At 44.8% G+C, this 7,281-nt stretch overlaps 1 pseudogene; it reads right to left on the bottom strand.

Annotated features, from left to right (window-relative positions):
- Nucleotides 1-3,835: 3,835 nt before the first annotated feature.
- Nucleotides 3,836-5,055, bottom strand: LOC142433781 (elongation factor 1-beta pseudogene; annotated as a pseudogene).
- Nucleotides 5,056-7,281: the final 2,226 nt, after the last annotated feature.

The raw sequence follows: 7,281 nt of genomic DNA, 5'->3' as shown, positions 1-7,281 counted from the left end.
GCTGGTGGGTTCAAAGCTACACCCCTACCTCATTAGCCATTGATAGTTTATGGTTAGCAGTCGAACACTTTAACCGCGGTGCCACCAGGGGGCCTCACACGTTTGTTTGTTTTTTAAAGTAAGCAAAACTAAAGTTTTTATTTTTAAAGATTATTTTACTTGGGGCTCTTACAGCTCTTATAACAATCCAGACATCAATTGTACCAAGCATATGTGTATATATGTTGCCATCATCATTTTCTAAACATTCACTTTCAATTTTGGCCCTTAGTATCAGCTCCTCTTTTTTCCCCGCCTTCCCCCACCCTCGTGAATCCTTGATAAGTTATAAAATATTATTATTTCCATATCTTACACTGCTCACTGTCTTCCTCACCCCACACTTTCTGTTGTCTGTCCCCCTTGGGGGTGGAGTGTATGTGGTTATTTGTCGATTACTGTGATCAGTTTCCCCTTTCTTCCTTCCTCTCCCCACCTTCCCCCTAACCTCTTAGTATCGCTACTCCCATTTCAGTTCCTGAGGGGTTTATCTGACCCGGATGCCGTGTGTCCTGTACCAGTGTACATACTCTGGTCTAGCCTAAATTGAAAGGCAGGACTGGGGTCATGATAGTGGCAGTGGTTGAGGAAACCTCAAGGAGCCAGAGGATTGTTCTGTTTCATCGGTTCTATACTTCGCCTCACACAGAGCTTTTTTGTTGTTAGGTGCCATTGAATCAATCCAACTCATAGAGACCCTACATAAACAGAATGAAACATGCCCAGTCCTGTGTCATCCCTACCATTGTTCTTATGCTTGAGTTCATTGTTGCAGCCACTGTGTCAGTCCATCTTGTCTTGGGTCTTCTTCTTCTTCACTGTTTCTCCACTTTGTTAAGCGTGATGTCCTTCTCCAGGGACTGGTCTCTCCTGAAAACATGTATAAGAGTACATGAGTGGAAGTCTCACAACCCTTGCCTCTAAGGAACAATCTGGTTGTACTTCTTCTAAGACATATTTTCTTGTCCTTTTGGCAGTCCATGAAATTTTCAATATTCTTCCCCAGCACCACAATTCAAATGCATTGATCCTTCTTCTGTCTTCCTTATTCAATGTCCAACTGTCTCATGCATATGAGGTGATTGAAAATACCATGCCTCTTAGGCCTCTTACACCTTAGCCCTCAAAGTAACATCCTTGCTCTTCAACACTTTCAAGAGAACTTGTGAAGCAGAATTTACCCAGTGCAACATGTCTTTTGAGCTCTTGACTGTTAATTCTATGAGCATTGTCCCCCCAAGCACTCTCATTGAGTCAATTCCAACTCATAGTGACCTTATAGGACAGGGTAGAACTGCCCCTGTGGGTTTCTGAGCCTGGAACTTTTTTTAAATCACTTTTTTGGGGGGGTCATACAACTCTTCTCACAATCCAAACATACATCAATTGTGTAAAGCGTATTTGTACATGCATTACCCTCATCATTCTCAAACCATTTACCCTCCACGAGCTCCTGGCATCAGCTCCTCATTTTCCTCCATCCCTCCCCGCTTCCCCCTACCTCATTAGCCCCCTACCTCATTAGCCCTTGATAGTTTATAAATAATTATCATTTTGTCATATCTTATACTGTCCGACATCTCCCTTCACCCACTTTTCTATTGTTGGTCCCCCAGGGAGGAGGTTATATGTAGATCCCTGTAATCAGTTCCCCCTTTCTATCCCACCCTCCCTCTACCCTCCCAGTATCACCACTCTCGCCACTGGAGACTAACTCTTTATGGAAGTAGAATGGCCGGTCTTTCTCCAAAGGAGCTGGTTGGTGGTTTCAAACTGCTGACCTTCAGGTTAGCAGCCCAACTCGTAACCACCAAGCCACTAGGCCTCCAAAAGAAGTACATCCACTTCTTTAAGTGGAAAGTATGCGATTTCCACAAACACCTATGAGTGCAAACAACCTCTCCCCACCCCTCTCGCTCGAAGGCCTTGGAGAGCAAACAGGGGTAAAGCTGTCCGACTCCCTGCCGCAAGGTTAACCATTTGAAAGTGCACAGCTGCACCTGTAGGAAGACAGGTCTGATGATCTGCTTCTGAAAGATGACAGCCTTGAAGCCCTAAGGAAGGGCTTCAACTCTGCATATCGGGGACACATGTGTCCGAATTCCCAGCAAACTCAGACAAGTTTCCCGAGCTCTCTGATTGAGTGAGCTTCCAGGCTATCTTTCATAAACTAAAGGGGCTTTATGCAAAGAAGTAATAACCAATGATTTATCTTGGGAATTTGTTCTAGAATTTCCAGATTCCACAAACAGTCTACTAAATCATAATAATAACACATAAAGCCTAAAATAAATCACAGTAGCAGAGTGTTCACAAACACAGTCCACAGCTATGGTGCCTTGTCGATGACAAGCTGAGATGTGGAGTGCAGTTTCCAGTTCCGAAGGAGACTTGTGTTAGTCTCTGTGTTAGTCTGGGTACTTCAGAGAAACAAATCCACAGAAACTCATGTATAAGAGAACTTTATATAAAGGTCAAGTGCACATCAAGAAAACACCCCAACTCAGTGCTGCCCAAGCCCACAAGTCCAACATTAACCCATATATCCGACATCAATCCTCAAAGTCCTCCTCCATTTCACAAAACAGGGGCAATGATGCCGGCTGCAGGAGGAAAGCCGAGTCAGTGAATGTGTAAACATCTCAGGACTGGCAGGGGTCTCCACACGGCTGCTCTAGCACCCAGGGCTGCATCGGGGTAGGTTCATGCGGTTTCTCTTTGGGGATGTCTTGCAGGAAGTGAGCCTTGCCAGTTGAAGCAGGGAACTGGCTAAGGCTGCTGCACCCTGGTCTGACCATCAGAAAGCAAGAGACCTGAGAACTAGAAAGGCGAGGCTTACTGAGTCATTTATCCCTCTGCCCTTCCATTAACCCCACATGTGTTCATAGGCCAGCTTGGCACAATAAACTAACTACCTCAAGCCTGTTTAGGGATTTGTACTCCCTCTTTAAGGACTCATTAGGAAACAAATGCTAAATGCTAGTTTTGCTTTTAGACTTTTTTTTTTCTTAAAATACTCTTCGAGTTTCTTTGGATACGTGAAAACAGGTACAAATGGAGGCTCTTCATCAAAGGGACGTGGTATAAAGAAAACCTGCAAGAGCTTTCAGTGATGCATATTATACGCAGTGGTTCTAACCTTCCTAATTCTGCGATCTTTTAATACAATTCCTCGTGTGGTGGTGAACCCCTCAACCATAACATTATTTTCCTTGCTACTTCACAACTGTCATTTTGCTACTGTTATGCATATGGTGACCCCTGTGAAAGGTTCATTTGACCCCCCAAAGGGATCGCGACCCACAGGTTAGGAACCGCAGTATTACAGGGATGTAGAAGGTGCACCAAGATGACCATGGAACCAGCTCTGGTGGAGAGGAAAAACAGTGTGGGTGGTAGTTGAAAAAGCACTTTGGTGTTCCATTTAGTGATTCATACACACACAGTTTGCTTTGTCACATTGGGTGCCATCCCTCAATGTACCAACACACATCTCACTTCCTCCCAGGGGTCCCTATTTCCATTTGCCCTCCCTTGTTACTTCCTGGTGGCCTAGTGGCTCTGCATCGGGATCCTAATTGTAACGTCAGCAGTTTGTTCTCCCATAAAGTATTACAATTTCGGAAACTCACAGGGGCAGTTCTGCTCTGTCCTATCCTGTCGCTCTGAGTTGGAATTGACTCGATGGCAGTGAGTTTTAGTAAATTGAGTCCCTTCCTACCGTCTGAGCTTTGTTTTGGTTTCTTACAGTTGATTTCACTGAAAAGTATAGTCTTCCGTGGTGATGTTCTTTTCTTTGCTTTTTTTTTTGTCCTTTAGTCATTTATTTAAGTGCAACCATCCAGGAGGGAGTTTAGATCTTGTTGAAAGCAGCCACATCCATGGACTGCACATAGTCTTCAAAAGCAGTTATCTGTTCTTCCAGCATATCTGTACCAACTTTGTCATCTTCAACTACACACTGTATTTGAAGTTTTTTAATTCCATACCCCACTGGAACGAGCTTGGATGAGCCCCAGACCAAGCCGTCTGCTTGAATGCTTCTGAGGCACTCTTCCAATGTCGCCATATCGGTCTCATCGTCCCACGGTTTCACATCGCGTAAGATGGAAGGCTAGGCAACAAGTGCAGGCTTCTTGGCTCTCTGTGACTCACACTGTGCAAGGCGGTCTTCTCTTAGCCTCTGCTTCTTCACTTTCCTCCTCATCAGATCCAAAGAGATCGATGTCGTCGTCATCCTTACTGTCTGCAGCACCACTCCCTGTGGTGTCTTCCACATTAGTAGGGCCACACTTGCCCAAAGCTTTCTTGACTCCTGGCAAACTGGCCTTTTCCTTTTCATACGACTTGATGCGATTATACCAACGTAGGGCATGATACAAGTCAGCGGGTGGAGGGCCAGAGATTGCTTCAAACACTGCCACATCTGCTTGTGATGGCACATACCCCTCGATGTAGCTCTTGTCGGCCAGGTAGTCATTGAGCACCTGAAGGCCAGCAGGGCTCTTCAAGTCTCCGAAACGGCGCCGGCTGGACCAGGTGGGCGGCAGCGGAGGGAAAGGCAGAACTCTAGGAGATGGGACAAAAAAGGGATGTTATTTTCTTTAGAGGGTGATTGTTTGGCATTTGACTGAAAGTTGATCCCCAGGACTGGTGTTAGTTCCAGGCTTGAAGGTGGATTAAGGGCCAGGTCTCAGGGGTCTCCCCAGTCTTGATCAGCCCCAGAATCCTGGTATTGTGTGATTTTGAGTTTGAATGCACGTTTTCTCACATTCTATCCAGGACCTCCTACTGAGCAGTTAGCAGTGCAGCCCAGTCCCATCCAGTTCCTCTGAGCCAAGGAAGCTGGCTTTAGGGTGGTCCATTCGTCCTGTGGACTAATTGCTTTCTTTGACTCTTTTTGTGTCTTCACTGTTCTTTGCTCTGGGCGGGGAGAGACCAAGAGTTGCATCTTACGTGACCACTTGCAAGCTTTGAGGATTCAGCCACTCCTCACCAAAGGAGGATGCTGAACATGATCTCTATGGACTCCTACTCAAAACCCCACTCACCTCCATCAAGGCAACGTCAACTCATAGCAAAGCTCTAGGACAGGGTAGAACTCCCCCTGTGTGTTTCTGAGACTCTAATTCTCTATGGGAAGAGAAAGCCTTGTCTCCCTCTGGCCAGCCTTGTGGTTCACAGCCCAACACATAACCACCAGGGCTCTTCTTCTATGTCAACTGACTGTGCTGTTCCCTAACTCCCCCCCAAGTCCAGTCATTCATTCCCTCAAGGTTTGGGGTTCTGGTTATGAACTTGGCCCCATTTACATGCTATGATAAAAGAGAGCATTTCAGAGTACAAAACATTCACCTGGTATTGCTGCTAACCTCAATTCCAGTGGGTCAAACTTACCAGCTGCTCCAGGCAATAAGGATAAGACTGTGTACTTGGTAAATATTTACAGTCTCAGAGGTCCTGTCTAGAGGCACTGTAAGTTGGAATTGAGTCAATGGCAGTGGGTTGGGATTCAAAACTTTATGGCAAGAATCCAATGGTCAGATTGTCAGGTTGGAGTTGAGACTGGGGCTGATGAACCCAAGATCAACATATCAGATGATAAGGGTTCTGGTTGTACAAATAAATGGATCCAAGATCTGCAGATATGATGGTGGACTGCTAATTAACCTTCAGGATCAGTAGTCAATACCTCAGGGTGCTGGCCCAAATCCAAAGAACAGGAGGTCATATGACTAGCTTGATGCAGAATCCAGATGCAGCAGAAAGCACAGAAGTTTTTCAACAGTGTCTACTTATAAAGGAAGCATACCATGCCCCAAAGGAACCTTTCTTTTAACGGACTGACTGCCCATAGCAGATCTCATCCTGGAAGTGACTGCTTTATGTTAGATGTTAACATGGGGGCTTGTTAGGTGTCTTCGAGTTTGTTTTGATCCATAATGACCCTAAGTGAAACAGAACAAAATGTTTTGTGGTCCTGTGCCATCCTCGTAATTGTTCTTTTTGGGCCCAGTGTGGCTGCCACTGTGTCCATCCATCTTGTCGAGGCTCTTCTTCTTTTCCACTTTTCCAAGCATGATGTCCTTCTCCACGGCCTGGTTTCTTCTGGCATGTCCAAAGCATGTAAGATGAAATCTTGACATCCTTGTTTCTAAGGAGCACTCCGGCCGTACTTCTTCCAAAACAGATTCATTTGTCCTTTTATTAGCCCACAGTAATTTCAATATTCTTCTTCAATAGCACATTTCAAATAAGTTGATCCTTCTTCAGTCTTTCATAATCAGTGTCTAACTTTCATGGGCATATGAGGCAATTGAAAATTCCATAGCTTGGGGGAGGCATATTTTAGTCCTCCAAGTAACATCTTTGCTTTTCAATATTCAAAAGAGGTCTTATGCAGCAGATTTGTCCAATACAATGTGTCATTTGATCTCTTGACTGTTGCTTCCATGAGCATTGGTTGTGGACCCAAGCACGATGAAATCCTTGGCAACTTCCCTCTTTTCTCTATTTACCAGGATGTTACTTGTTGGTCCAGTTGTGAGGATTTTGGTCTTCTTTGCATTGAGTTGGAAGGCTGCAACCCTTGAATTTCATTAGCAAGATCTTCAAATCCCCCTCACTTGCAGCAAGCAAATTGTCAATAAAAGAAAAGTAACCATCTTTGTGGTATTCTCTGCTTTCAGCCAAGATCCATCTAATGTCAATAATGGATGATGCCCCTTGTTCCACACCCTCTTATGATTCTAACACTTCCCTGTCATCGTACTGCTGCAACGTGGGAGAGGAATAAGTCTTCCTACTGAGAATGCTAGCCTAGCTAAGTTGACACAAAAGCCATAACTGTCACAGAACACAAATGCATGCGTAGAAATAGCCTCTGCCGAACACTCTCTCTCACTCTCACTCTCTCTCTCTCTCTCTTTCTCTTAAATGGGTTTCATTTGCCTTTCCACATTAGTTTAGCTTGTATGTGTGCCCCCACATGTACTCTTAGACAGTGGTAGGGTTCAGCCGGTTCACATGAGTTCAGCAGAATCAATACCTAATTTTTGGTTGCATTTGGTGAACCAGTTGTTAAAATGACACATGTAATCAAGCTTCTCTCTAAGGTGGGAAGGTGGGCAGCCACCCAATGTGGAAATCACAAATTTATACTCCTTACCCTTTTATAATGTTCATCTGTACAAGACCGTATTCTAAGCACCCACTGTAATGTTCATTCTGTCCATAGGTATA

This window comes from Tenrec ecaudatus, chromosome X (assembly GCF_050624435.1).
Source record: "Tenrec ecaudatus isolate mTenEca1 chromosome X, mTenEca1.hap1, whole genome shotgun sequence".
Taxonomy (NCBI): Eukaryota; Metazoa; Chordata; class Mammalia; order Afrosoricida; family Tenrecidae; genus Tenrec; species Tenrec ecaudatus.
This window is presented reverse-complemented; position numbering and strand designations above follow the sequence as displayed.